Raw genomic sequence first — 14793 nt, forward strand, 5'->3', positions numbered from 1 at the left:
GGACTGCAAGAAGAAAAGAGAGCCCGAGCCCAAGCAAGTATTTTCTGACAAGGAAAAGAGCTGGGATAAGTCATTTTTGAACACACCGTCCCAAGCCGCGAAGAATCTGCCTGACGACTATTTACGTGAACTTCGTAGGCAAGCACTCGCGTTCAAGAGGAACCAAGAGTTGGCGGAGAAGAAAGCCTTGGAGGAGGCCGAGAAAAAATTAGAAAGGGGGAAAGAAGTTGCCCAGCTCGGGGAACAAAGTAAACAATCGATCGCCCCGCTCATAGTGCAAGCCGCCGGTCCGGATGCCCCCGATATCATAGCAGCTGCGGCAGCACATGGATTGACTGTAACGAGTGCCAGAGAACAAGCGGCCGACTTAGGTATCACTCTTCGTGCACTGTTAGGCCTTGATGAGGCGCCAATGAAGGACGTAGTATTTACATATGTGAAGAATGGCCCTCTCGTCGAGCCTGCGCAGGAAGAGGATCTACCTCGACAAATGAAAGGTCTGCTAAATTGGTACAAGGGTTACATAAAACTTAAAAACGCCAAAGACTATATTTATGCGGAAGTTAGATATGAGCATCACTTCAAACATTACTATATAACAATTCATCGGAGTGAATTGTTCCAGCTGTTCAATCTGCGCGACCTCGACAAATCTATCATCAGTTGCTACGTTCTGTAAGTGATTTATTAATTTCTACCTCATCTCGTTCATTGCCTGCACTATTATATATATAGAGATGCGCTATTTGACTCCCTGGGTGCAGAATATTATTCTGCACCCGAGCCTGCCTGCGGACCAGCCTCTTCATCCGGCGCGGAGCGGTGCACCCTTCGCACCAGGCGACATAAAATAATGACGCAGGCAACGTAAGATTCGATCGGAAGCGATCGGCCCGCAGAACGTGGGTCATAAAAACGTCGCATGCGACGTAAACCAGCGTGGAAAGTTACGTCCCAACCTGCGAATCAATGTGTGTGTGATGTAAAAGTTGTAGAGTTATACCAGGAAGCTAGTGGTTGCTTCGGACAATCTTACTACAGTAGAATACTCCGTATTAATCAGTGGCAAGGCGGTCGGCCCGTAATAAATTTGCATGCTACATACTACTGTAGTAATTAGTGTGGACAGTGGTGTTCGAGCTGGCAAACCAACGTGCTTGTGATGTAAAACAGGTAGGCCAGGTTATGTTAATCAGGAATGCACAAGTGAATAAAATGGTAGTCAATCTAATAATGTTCTTTTTTAAGAAAATCATGTGAATCATAAATATTTTGTCTGATGTGCAAGAACTACAAATAATCTCATAAATTAGAAGAACAAAAAGTCATTACATTCCGGCTTCGAAGTACAGGACATGAGTTATGGAGCACATCACAAAAGACTCATTACATTCTAACTAATTGCACATGGCATAGTAGTACTAATTGCTTCCGTCTACAATCATCATATTTCTGTTAATCATCTTCTTCGTCCACATTCTCTAGAATATGACATCGGGTTCTTAGTTCTTATAGCTCCAGCAGATAACCCATTGCCTCTGACATTCATGTTGCCGCCTTGTGACCCATTTTAAGGCCATACTTGCTGCAAGCTGGTGTGCATAACAGTTCCTCCTAGGATGATTTTTAGGCCCAGATCAAGAAAAATAATAGGTATGACATTATGTAACACGGGTAAAACAGCCATAAACAAAGAAAACGGTATGCCATAAAGAAGAAAATCTTTAACGACTAACAAACTAAGCAGTATAATTCTGAAGAAAACAACGTAAATTATTCATGTGCAATTAACAAAATAATATGTTATACAATCGCAGAATGTAATTGCATCACTTCTCATTACCACAGGACAGCAGGAAGGATCAGTCGTCGCAACAAGATCAATGTAGTACTTTAATAGTTTGGGTGGTAAAGGAGAGGCAAGATAACATCTAGCATTACTCAAATACTGGTCATACAACAGCTTACCAACACGACCAGGCGATCATCCACATCTGAGCACCAAAATACAGAAACGCCAACACTAGATCATCACCAAAATCCCCTCGGATGCCGCAAAAATGTTGCAGACGCAATATCCTTTGTTTCAAGATTTAAATGTATGGTTTGTGAAGGAAGCGAAGAGCTACAGGCTGTAATTCAAACGGAAAATGCATCTGATCAAAATAATATTGGGCAAGCATCTAACGTCACACTGAATGGCGCCATTGGATACTCCAGGTATGAATATTCACCAGAAAAAGACATTATTGGATTCAGACTCTCGCCTCAGGCCACACAAGGCCAACACAACAGCAAACATGTTACATTCAGATATTTGTTTGACCTCAAAAGAAGTTAAATCTGGTTTTAGGATCAAATTGTTTATGTCATTTATATGGAGACCACAAACAATCAAACATTCAATCGTTTATGTGCTTTCCCACAATAAAGGGAGCCTAGACACATATGAGCAATGGATGTGAAGTAAATTAACGCCTGGAATTTATTTTTGTAAAACGTTGATATACAAAATAGCAGTGAACAAACCTGCTTCTTTCCATGCTTTGAAAGTCCACACTTATAGAAGACATCATCTAGCTCTTTCGTTCAGAGTGTTCTGCAAACAAAGCATTTATTTTCAAGCCAGATGATACAGTTATGTTCACCCCTGTAGTTAACAAGTTAATAGGTAAGAGAAGCACCTTTACAACGACTGCATCAGACATATATATAAAATTTAAGAATTTTAAGGTGCACTGTCCCAAAAGATTATGTGTACAGAATAATGAAATCAAGAAGGCAATAGACCTATTGGCAAACACAACAGCACGCTGCAGAAAGGTGGCACATTTTGGCTATTGATATGACCACCTCAAAATTTTAGGTCCCTAGACGGCCAACATCAGAGATATATGTGGGTGTGACATTGTCAGAGAAAGAATTTGCAGTCTTTTGTTGGAATAACAGTTAACTCATCGTCAGGCTATCATGGGTATAATTCTGACATGTTTAATATAACCTCATGAAGGATAGTCCTCTACAACTACGAGACCACAAGCAGCTGGATAAATGATATGTGTTATCATGACAAAACGCAAAAGAGGGAATTAACTTTATGTCATGAACTCGTGATCGTGTAGGTTAATCGCTTTGTTTTATCGTGATAGGGCAGGTTAAACCAAAGTTCTGCAGAGCTTGTAGTATAACTTATTGTCAATGTAAGAATTCTCGGTACCAACATAAATAACTTATTTCCATGTAGTTCTTAGTGGCAATGAGACATAAGAACAACCAATGCAACAATAACTTATTGCATGGTTTAATGCATGACTGAATGGCCCCATATACAAGTACATGATGCATGGCCTCATGTGAGCATACAAAAAATCATTCAAAAATTAGAATGTCATCCAAGCTCAATGGCCAACAACCGGAATATCCTCTGTAGTAATTTTCCCAGATTTAAAATACATTTGGCATACTGTATCTATATTGGTCTGTAAGGCCAAATCTATTAAGGCTGGGAACATGATCAAAGTTAGAAGCAAATAAACTAACAGGTTTAGCCAACTTCCATGCATTTTTTCATTCAAACTACCATCAATTTTCATACGGACAACACAGAACCAGTGAATCGGCCAATAACAGTATAACACATCATACCTGCAGCGCAAAATTTTCAAGCTTCCGTTTTCAGTCGACAGACTATCTTTACGGTGGTTCTGCACTCCTATGCCATCTTCAAGAACAGGAAATAAATGACAAACTAATATGTATTGCATTCACAAGAACGTGAGCCAAATAGATGACTGGGACTGATAGCAAATGAGCTAGCTCGTACATTCAGATCCAAACGTTAAAAAAAAACCAAACATGTGGAAGATTGGAAGAGAGCTCACCATGGTGGTATGGTTATGGTATGGGGACGAGACGAGGACAGCTGCAGCATGACCTGGTAGCGCGGCGAAGTTGACGGCTAGCCGGCCGTGCGGAACGTGGAGGAACAGACGGCCGAGCTGCTGTGGGAGGCGGAGAGGAGGATCTGCCACTCACCAAGCCTCAAGCCGATAAGATCCCCAGCAGCAGCCGCTCGCAGCAACCCTGCCTGCAACCGCCCGCCGCCGGCCGCAATCACACCTACAGCCGGTCGCCGTCGATTTGTCGGCAGAACACAGCGGAGCGAAGGACACCCACAGCGCATCCCGCATCCGCCGCTCGCCGCCGGCCACGACGCAGCCGAGGACACGGTCGTGGCAGAGCCCAGCAGCTGCGCTCCTATGGCCACCGAGTCCATCCGCCGCTCATGCGCTCGCCGGCGGCCGCTCAATCGCCAACCGCCGCATACGCTCGATTAGAAAACTACCATGGGGGAAATCAGGTGACGGGCGACGGGAGGTAGTGGGACAGCTTCGGGAAACTCTCATTTGCAACTAGTTGCGCCCGCACCCCATTTTTTGTTGTGACACTTCTAAGTTTCCAAAAAATGCAAACTAAAATTCTAGACATACATTGTGTTGTGTCTTGTGCATCTGTGAAGTTTCATCCAAAAATATGTCAAAATATGACCTGTGTAAAAAAGAGAAGACGTACGTAAATAGTGTCACGTACTATTTACAGATCATTTGTTCTTTTTGTGTAGGCCACATTTTGACATATTTTTGGATGAAACTTCACAGATGCACAAGACACAACACAATGTATGTCTAGAATTTTAGTTTGCATTTTTTGGAAACTTGGAAGTGTCACAACAAAAATGGGGTGCGGGCGCAACTAGTTGCGGAATATCCCCTCTCGACAGCTTCCAAATCCCTCGACCGAGAAACTAAACCGTCGTGGTAAAAAAAAATACGACCGAGCACAATCAGCAAGGCTCGATCGAACCGGGTGCCTATCTAGCTCGGTATACGACCCGGGTGCAGAATTACTTATTCTACACCCAGGGGTTGAATAGAGTTATATATATATATATATATATATATATATATATATATATATATATATATATATATATATATATATATATGCAGAATGAAGAAGCGGGAAATGCGAATAAGGAACATCCATGATGTTGGGTTCATTGACCCACAAATCGTTAATTCATATGTGTTAGAACACCACCCCGCCGACGTGGAGGATGACCTGTGGCGGTTTTTTAGAAAACAGGAACTCAAAAGTGATATTCTATTTCCTTACCATTTTGGGTGAGTGTTTCTGTCTTGAGCACATTCTCTTTTGTTTACTCCATGCATGGTATGTGGCTAATCGATGAGTTATGCATGACTGTGCATGTATCGTGTCCGCAGGTTCCACTGGGTTCTTATGGTAATTCAATTTCACACCTCCACAGTTCTCGTCCCCGACTCTCTGAATATGGATCCGGCGCTTTGGGCCGACATGAGAAAAATGATGCAAAAGTAATTATTTTCATTCATTTGCGCTCTATATCGATCGGCCTATTTCGTTCATCATTTCCTAATATCAAGTAACTAATTAATAACTCTCTTGTTCATTTAATTTTCTTTGCCTCGTAGGGTTTGGAGACGGTTCGTAGATAAAAAGGTCGGTGAATTCAAAAAAGAGCTACAATTTAAAATGGCAGTGCGGACGACTGGGGATATTCAGCCACCGGGGACCAATTTATGTGGATACTATGTTTGTGAGAGGATCCGGAGATACTGCAATGAGCGGGACCAGAAGTGTGAGAACAACATCATGAGGAATAACCTCTGGATGACGCTTAGTCCAGAAGCTCGCTTCCGACCACTTCAAGAGGAACTAGCTGGATGGTTGGCGAGGGAAGTCATCGATCCTAGAGGAGAACACTATGTAGAGGACGTAGAACTTCATATGCACTAAATTATGGATGGAAACTTGTTCAAAATTGTATATGGTCATCCGATATTGAATATATATTGTATATTCCTCTTGAATTCTTTTTGGTTCTAATTTCAAATTTGTTTGAAATTGTACATTCATATGCATGTATGTAGTACCGTAGAATATGTGAAACTCCTTCAAAATTAAAACCCAAAAGAAATAAAACAATACAAATTAAAAAGAAACCAGATTTAGGGGGAGGGGGGGCTAAACCCTAAACCCTGCGGAGGCCTTTAGTCGCGGTTGGCCAGAAGAACCGCGACTAAAGGTCCTCCGCCCTGGCGCTCGCCTGCGGCCCACGTGGACGGGCCTTTAGTCGCGGTTCCTTGGTCGCGGTTGCGCAACCGCGACCAATGGCAGTTGCGAACCGCGACCAAAGGCCCTTTTTCCACCAGTGAGATGTTTACGCAAGCATCGTCCGAGCTACCATACTTCCTTGGTCTCGACAACATGAAGTGTGACTTCACTATCGTTGACCAGGTAGAACACATGCTTTGTGGCTTGTCGGCATGGCACTCCTATGCCATCGCCAACACAGCAGAACACAATGGACTTCTTCCCAAATGGCACAAAACCTAATCCCTGCGCCATGATCCATCCATGTTGTATATTCAACCAATTTCTGATACCATTTCGAGCAAGTGATATTTATTTGGAAGCAAATTATAATCTCTATCGGAAGCATTATTGATCGAAACTAATATATTTTTACCAGTGGGAGCAATTTAATGGTAAACCAAATCATTCATTTGGTCCTTGGAAGCACATTGTTTCTACCTTGGAAACTTAAAAACTGATCGACACAATCTCCGGTTAAGTTGGAAGCAGCCTCGTCGACCATGGAAGCAAAGCCTTTTCTATTGGGAATCACTGTTGGTAGAACAACTATATCTCATTGGAAGCAATATATGACGGATCCACAGGCTGCTGTGTAGTATGACTACATATCATTTTGGCGAAAACTTCACATATAGGCTAAAATTCATGCAAAAAATACTACAAAATATATACAAATACATGTATTTGATATCACAACTTTATACCCCTGGCTCCGCGAGTATTACACGGAAGCAAACTCTTTGATCTTTTGAAGCATATTTTCTATGTCAGAAACAAAATATATCAAGCTGTTGTGTTGTCTGAGAGAAAAAAAAAACTAGTATTTGTATTGGCGGCAATCTTTGATCTTTTGAAGCATATTTTTCTATGTCAGAAACAAAATATATCAAACTATCGTGTTGTCTGAGAGAAAAAAAACTAGTATTTGTACTGGGGCAAAATTAAGTCTCAAGGACAATCAAACGGACTGCAGTTGGAAACAAAATATCTTCACATGGAAGCAACCAAGCGGATTATACAATTGGAAATAAAATTTCTTCATATGGAAGCAAATTCCATGGCGCTGGCAGTTTGTTATGTCGTGAATCAAGGAGCACTTATTAGGAATGTAATAAATTGCCATTAGTAGTAATGACGCTGCATGCAAGCAAATTGAAGCGCCTTTTGTTGGCTCTGCATGCAAGCAAATTGCACGCTCTAGATGAAATCAATCGTGCGGTTCGGCACTAGTCCGATGGAAAGCCAAGGATCGGCATCCGATTTCTAGTGGTGCCCTATAAGATTTTGCGATATCCTAAATTAATATCCTACGGTTTGCGATCCCACCATAGAGGGTCCGATCCAATTCGGAATCACAATTCTCACAACTTTTAAAGCTGTAGGCCCGTCTCCATTAAAAAAAAAAGAGTAGCCAAACGACGGACCAGTTTCATCTATATGTCCCGGTGGCACTAGACAGATAGATGCGCAACCGCGGGGTATACAGGTTATTTATACAAAGTTGAAACATCCACCGTTGGACTGAGGAAGTAATATATTCTTTCTAAGTTACTTGGCACGACTTTGATCAGAATTCGTCTAATTACGCATTCGTTCATTTTGGCAAAATGCCGAGTCAACTAATTTGTCACGGAAGGAGTCATTTTTTTCTATGTTCGAATAACTCACATTGCAAAAAATGTTCGAATTTCATAGATGTTTATATTGCAAAATCATTCAAATAAGATCAATATTCTTATTACAAAATCAGTTAAATAACTTAAAATTTTATACTGAAAAAATTCTAAATAAGGTAGATATTTTTCTAGAAAAACAGTTGGAATGAGATAAATGTTCTGATTAAAAAACCCTTTCACAAGAGTGCAAGAAATAATTAAAAATAAAGATAGTACACTCCCTCTGATTTATGTTGTGTGGAAGACGGAACCAGAGCTAGAAAGGAAGATCAAGTAAGTGCAGAGACGGAACCAGGAATGAAGTATAAGGGGAGCAATTTTAGTATGAGGGGGTAAAAGTAGCTAAAATCGTAGAAATAAGGAGCTACCATAGCTTGTGTTCAAAGGGAAATCATGAGCATAGGGGGGCGCAGCCCCCCCTCGTCTCCCCCTTGTCTCCGTCCCTGTGTAAGTGAAGATGGACAAGATGGAGAGGCTCAGCCTGTCGCAGGCCCATTCAACTAAGAGCATCTCTAGTCAATCCCGTAAAACAGGTTGGAGGTGTAAAAGTCCGACAGATTTACAACTTAGGCTTGGTTTGGCCTATTGAGCAAATACTATATTAGTGACCCGCCCGTAAGAATTTCGCAGCGCTTTGAAACTGATGGATGCGGCGGAAACTGGCACAATCCCAACTTGCATACCGTTGCATCCACCGTTCCGCCGCCGCCTCATGGTTTTCTCCAGTGAGAAATTACGAGGCGACAAGGTCGATAATCAGCGCGATGTTTACGTGCGGCAGATTCGGTGTTGGGACACCCTCCCCCCCCCCCCCCCCCCGCCCAAGGAGCACGCGCGGTTCGTCTGCTCAGAGGGCACGAAGAAGCATGCCATGAAGAAGTGGACGAACCGCGGGCTTACACCGTCGCTGCCCCTCGGCGCATACGCTGAATGGGAGGCGGGTAGATCTGCCTTGAACGGCCATCGCCGTGCTCTCTCCCCACCCCCTCTGATGTCGTTGACGACGTGGACTACATCGACATCGACGAAGCCAGGACGGTAGTTGTGGAGAAGTTGCGAGTCCAATAGGAGCGGGAGGCCACCGAGGCGCGACGGCGCGAGGAGGAGGATTCATGATGGACAGAAACTTGAATATCGATAAATTGTAGGGACAAACTATGGTTTTGAATTATTTAGTTTGTAGTACGGTTTCGAATATGCGCAAGCTGACACGAGGGGAATGCACGTTCCAGTAAATCATCGCCCCATACTGAGAGTAATGAAATATATTGCTTCTCTTTTCCATTAATTGAAAATTTTGCGTACGATGGCTAATGCATAAAATTTGATAAAATATACTGAACTTATTAATTTATTTTAATATGTATTTTCACAGAAAATGTTGCAAAGACCAAATGTTGGTCCTTCTCCGTACGCAGACGCGGTTTATACCATGTCCACAAGGGAGGCTGAAACAAATAATCTATGTACAAGTATACGAGCCATACGATCACTACAGGAATGGACGTATACACCGACGGCCAGCTGCCCTCGGCGTAGCCACGCCTGGCCCTCGGCGTAGGCTACGCCGACGGCAGCCCTCGGCGTATGGCGTCGGCGTTTAGGTCCCTCGGCATAGAAAATATTGCTGTCGGCGTAGCCCAGCCCTCGGCGTAGCACGCTACGCCAACGGCAAAACCGTCGCATATAAATTTTACAAATTCGAATTTTCGTTTTTCCAAATAAAATTCAAATTTTTTTTCGTAAAAATACTTTTTTTATATGCCGACGGCAAAGCCCTCGGCATAGAGTTTTTAAATTTTTAATTTTCTTACACCATTTTTTCTCTTTTTACTTGTTTATCTTTCACCCATACACTTTTAACTCTAAGTACACTTAATCTTAGATCAAATTACACTCATGGTTAAACTTCCTACTCGGTCACCCATCCTCATACTACTCCAACCTCAGCACGCTTAACTTCTTGGTTTCATTCGGATGAGCTTCCCTTAAATAATTGACACCTGCTGATAATAATAGCCTATCAACCCTATTAACCCTTGGACCGTGATGTCACAACTCATTATTTTTGAAATCCAAACAATTACTTAAGTAACAATAATAAATATATAAGTAACAATGATTAATAATATTGAATTCAAATAACAATAAAATGATTTTATTTTTTGGTTTTTTTCTATTTAATATGGAATAATTAATATCTTTAAATCGAAAAATCGAAATTCCACAAATAATATGTCTAAATCGATCAGAAAAATGAGAGGAATATAAATATAACATCCATATCATCATCTGAACCTAAAAATTAGAGGAATCCAAATATGACGTCCAGTTTGCCATCTGGCCAAAACGGCCCCCTCGGGAGATGCGAAATGGCCGTACCGAGCGCGCTGGTACACTGTTCGCCAACATGCTAAACGGAAAAAAAATTTAGCACATAAAGTGATGTGCTATAGACCTAAAAACATTTTTCGCGAAATTTATTAAGCGACGGAAAGTGTACCCCTATTTCAAATCCGGTCAGTTCTACCAGATAGCTAGCGCGCATATATGGCATGTGACATGCGGTGCGAAGGCAGTGTCCTACCACTACGCGGAGGTCTCGAGCAATACTAAAATGCGCCCCATGTAGCTGCTTCACAAAAAAAAACCGTTTTGGCACCCTGGAAATGAAAAAACCATCTCACATGGGTCGGATTGGAAATCCTCTCCCGGGGCCTTGCTTCCCATCCTAGGTACCACACACGTGACAAATATGGCCTCGATCCGACAAACTATGCGGTGTCACAGGCCGTTTCCTACTTATTTGCCCTAAAAGGCATAAAACTCCGGACGTGATAGCTCTGTTTGTGAAGAGTTTTCCAAAATAATTGTTGTATCCTAATTCTAATTTTTGGAGTGGTTACTAGGACACATGAAATGACTCCATGTGGCTCCAAGGGATTTTCTAACTTAGTTTAAATTGCCATCCGGCCAAAACGGCCCCACGGAGATGCGGTATGGCCGTACCGGGCGCGCTGGTGCACCCGTTCACCATAGCGCTAAACGGAAAAAATTTAGCACATAAAGTGATGTGTCGTAGACCTAAAAACATTTTTGCGGAATTTATTGAGCGACGGAAAGTGTACCCCTAGTTCAAATCCGGTCAGTTTCCACCAGATTCGGCGGGACACCGTCGGAAGTCGTAGGGATTGTCAGATAGCTAGCGCGCACATATGGCATGTGATATGTGGTGCGGAGGCGGTGTCCTAGTACTACGCGGAGGTCTCGCGCAATACAAAAATACGTCCCATGTAGCTGCTTCACACAAAAAACCATTTTGGCACCCCAAAAATGAAAAAATCATCGCCCGTGGGTCGGATTGGAAATCCGCTTCCGGGGCCTTGCTTCCCATCCCAGGGACCACGCACGTGCCAAATATGGCCTCGTTCCGACAAACTATGCGGTGTGACGGGCCGTTTCCTACTCATTTCCCCTAAAAGCCATAGAACTTCGGACTTCATAGTCATGTTTGTGATGGGTCTTCCAAAATAACTGCCGTATCCCAATTCCGTCTTTTCGAGTGGTTACTAGGACACATAAAATGACGCCATGCGGCTCCGCGGGATTTTCTGACTTCGTTTAAATTGTCATCTGACCAAAACGGGAACCCGAGGATATATAAGAAAGTGTTTAAATTGTTACTATGTTAACATGGTACTGTACATGATACAAATATGCATGATTTTGACATAAGCGGATAGAGGATGTTTTTCTGAACATTTTGACTCCTTATACGCATTTTTCTGACATCATATGAATTAGTTATGATTTTTATAAAATTAGACAAATTTGAAAAATAGTCCACGCCGAGGGTGGCCGTCGTCGTAACCCTGTCTATGCCTAGGGCCAAATATGCCGAGGGCTGCCCTCGACGTAGATTTCGCTACGCCGACGGCAACGATACGCCGAGGGTCAGACGGCTTGTTGGCCATGCCGGACCATACGCCGACAGCCCCGACATTTAGCCGTCGGCGTACGTCACGGCCGTCGGCGTACGTCACCATTTCTGTAGGGTGTGTTTGGTAGCCTGTGCCACTTCAGATTTACTTTCCCACTTGAGATATCTCATCCCATACAAGCTGACTTAGAATTTTATGGTCTGTTTGTTAGCTTGTATGTGTTGGGAGAATTCAAAGTGATACTTTGTTTGGTAACCGTATGGATGGAGATTTGCCCAAAACCTAAGAAATAACAAAGAGGTCCAAACTCTTGCACTAAAGACCTTAAACAAAATAACTAAAAAGCAATCAAGTCCTCAGCCATGCTGGGAGCAGATCGCCGGCGATGCGGGCCGTGGGGCGCCAGCGTGTCAGGAACCCGCTCGGTGTCTAATGATCAAGACAACGGTTCTTCAGTCATCCAACGGCTCACGCTTCACCGCGCAGATCCAACGGTCCAAGACGAACGCCAATTTATGAATCAGTTTTCCCGCTAATCATGTTTAGGCTTGTAATAAAGTTACTTTGAACTTAAGCGTGGTCCTGCCCTTATTGTATAAAAGGGTGGGAGAGGGTGGATGGGTGGCACGCATAATGAAAACCCTAAATTTACTTCCTTGTTTTGTACTTTACTTTACCTAGTTGTAGATCTGAGCCTCCGGCGCTCTCCTTCTCCCCCATCTCCGGCGATGGCCAAGTCTTGATCACCAGGTCATGACAAGGTGGTATCAGAGCGAGTAATTCCCCTCCCACCCTTCCCCAAATCCGCCGCGCTTACCCGCCCTCCTACCCCAACAACCACCACCATGCCGTCGGACGCCAGATCGAGATCCACGTCGCGCGATCGCTGAATCCGTGGCGATGGACGCGCCGCCACGACGGAGGAGGACGACCCCGAGGACGAGCAACGCATGGCTCGACTTCCGCGCGAGGTTCGCGCCATCCGCCGCCGCCTGGACAAGCACGAACAGTCTGCCACCGACACATCCGCCGCGCTGCAAGCAATGCAAGGTGAGATGTCTCGCATGACTCAGATGATGGCTGCTCTGTTTACGTCCATGCCATACGCTAGCGCCGCCGGGATCGCATCTCCGGGTCACCTCAACCTCTCCAACACCCAAAGCCACCCCCTTTCCACGCCGCCACCTCTGTCCCACGTTTCCCTGTCACCGATCTTGGAGGTCACCACACCGGCGCCAACCCCGGTCACCACTCTGCCTACACCGCCCCAATTCGGCGCCTTGACGCCGGAGAACTTACCTCACCCAACCTACCCACCCAAAGCCACCACCTTTGTGTCTCCCACGCCACCAGTTTACACATACACTGCGCCGCTCGTCACTACCTCTACCATACAAACCACACCACCACCGATTCAGCACATCCACCAAGTCTCCAACCCCACCACTCACCCACAGATGTACCAGCAATCACCTGCTCCCCAAAACCACCCCTCCTCCACCCCCAACACCAGCCAAAACCCATATCACCCACAACAATATCACCCACCATTCAGCACAACCCAACAACTACCACCTCCTCCCCACATACAACAACAACCAACCCAGTTTCATAACCCAAACCAAACCCAGCTAGCCCAACCCACCTACACACAGCCATACCCACCTCAACGATTCCCACAACAACCACAAACCAATTATGAGGTGCATTTGCGCACACCACATGTCGAGTTACCTATTTTCTTAGGTGAAGCTCCAAGAGCATGGTTGCTGGAATGTGAAGACATCCTGGAATTGGTCAACATCCCAGCTGAACACCGAGTGAAATGGGGGTTAGCTCACATCAGAGGACAGGCAAAGACATGGATCAGTACATCTGGCCTGAACTTACACACCATGTCCTGGGAGCAGCTCAGTCAAGTTCTTATCGACCGCTTCCCTGATTCAGTCCCCAATGACCCAATGGATCAGTTGCAACTCTTGAAACAAGTAACTTTAGTAAACTCCTGCATTGACACATATGAAACTTGGATGACTCTGATGAAGAGGGAACGATCTTACCTTCCTCACGATTTCTTTGTCGATCGATTCATCAGTGGTCTAAAGGAGAATATCAAGCACAATGTGCACTGCCAGAAACCAGAGTCCCTGCTGTCTGCATATTGGTATGCCCGTCAGTATGAGAAGGCATCCCTATCAGCTATGCGCCGTGCTCTTCCTGCCCCTCCTGCTGGTCGCCCCCAACAACCACAAGTAAACAGGCAATATAATCCTCGGGATAACAGAAATAGAGCTCCCAATGACAGACCCAGAGAACCAAGAAAATGCTGGTATTGTACTGACAACTGGTTCATGGGGCACAGATGCCAGCCAATGCAAAGAGCACTGAATGCAATTGAAATGCAGGGCAATGAGGAAGATCATGAGGAACAGGCAGTGGCACAACCTGTAATCCCTCCAATTCTCCAAGAGCAGGAACTTGAATAACATCACCAGCCAATAGAAATGGAACAAAATGCAGTTCCTGAACAACTGATGAATATCTCTTCTGCTGCTTATAATGGCTGTCCCAGTGATTCTGCAATCTCCCTCATTCTCCAGATCAACAAAGCACAAGCTATAGCTCTGGCAGATACTGGTAGTACCAATACATTCATGGACCTTGCTTTTGCCCAAGCACACAACATTCCTCTGACCAAGGTCAAACAAAGAACTGTTAAAGTTGCTGGAGGGGGTACTCTGTCTTCTACTGCTATAGCCTATAATTGCTCTTTCTGCATCCAAGGTCACAAATTCACAACAAACTTCAGAATCCTGGAACTACAAGGGTCTGATATCATCTTGGGAGTAAATTGGTTCAAAGAGCACAATCCTGTAACCTTTGATTTCATTGGTCGCCAGTTATCCATTGGTGTGCATGGGAAACTACTGGTACTCAAAGACCACTTATTTCCCCAAGATAAACTGATGATCTCTTCG

The 14793-nt window shown here is 44.2% G+C and overlaps 1 long non-coding RNA gene across 3 annotated transcripts; it reads right to left on the reverse strand.

The window, feature by feature from the left end:
- Positions 1-1309: 1309 nt before the first annotated feature.
- On the reverse strand, positions 1310-4387 carry LOC127336459 (uncharacterized). 3 transcript variants are annotated; one of them, XR_007873337.1, is made up of 3 exons: positions 3882-4387; positions 3646-3721; positions 1310-2599 (listed from the first exon to the last, which is right to left on the reverse strand). It is a non-coding gene; the product is annotated as an uncharacterized lncRNA (long non-coding RNA). The 3 variants fall into 3 exon arrangements; XR_007873338.1 differs by having other exon boundaries at positions 1310-2650; XR_007873336.1 differs by having other exon boundaries at positions 1310-3721.
- Between the last annotated feature and the right edge of the window lie 10406 nt (positions 4388-14793).

The sequence above is a fragment of the Lolium perenne genome, chromosome 2, assembly GCF_019359855.2.
Source record: "Lolium perenne isolate Kyuss_39 chromosome 2, Kyuss_2.0, whole genome shotgun sequence".
Classification (NCBI taxonomy): Eukaryota; Viridiplantae; Streptophyta; class Magnoliopsida; order Poales; family Poaceae; genus Lolium; species Lolium perenne.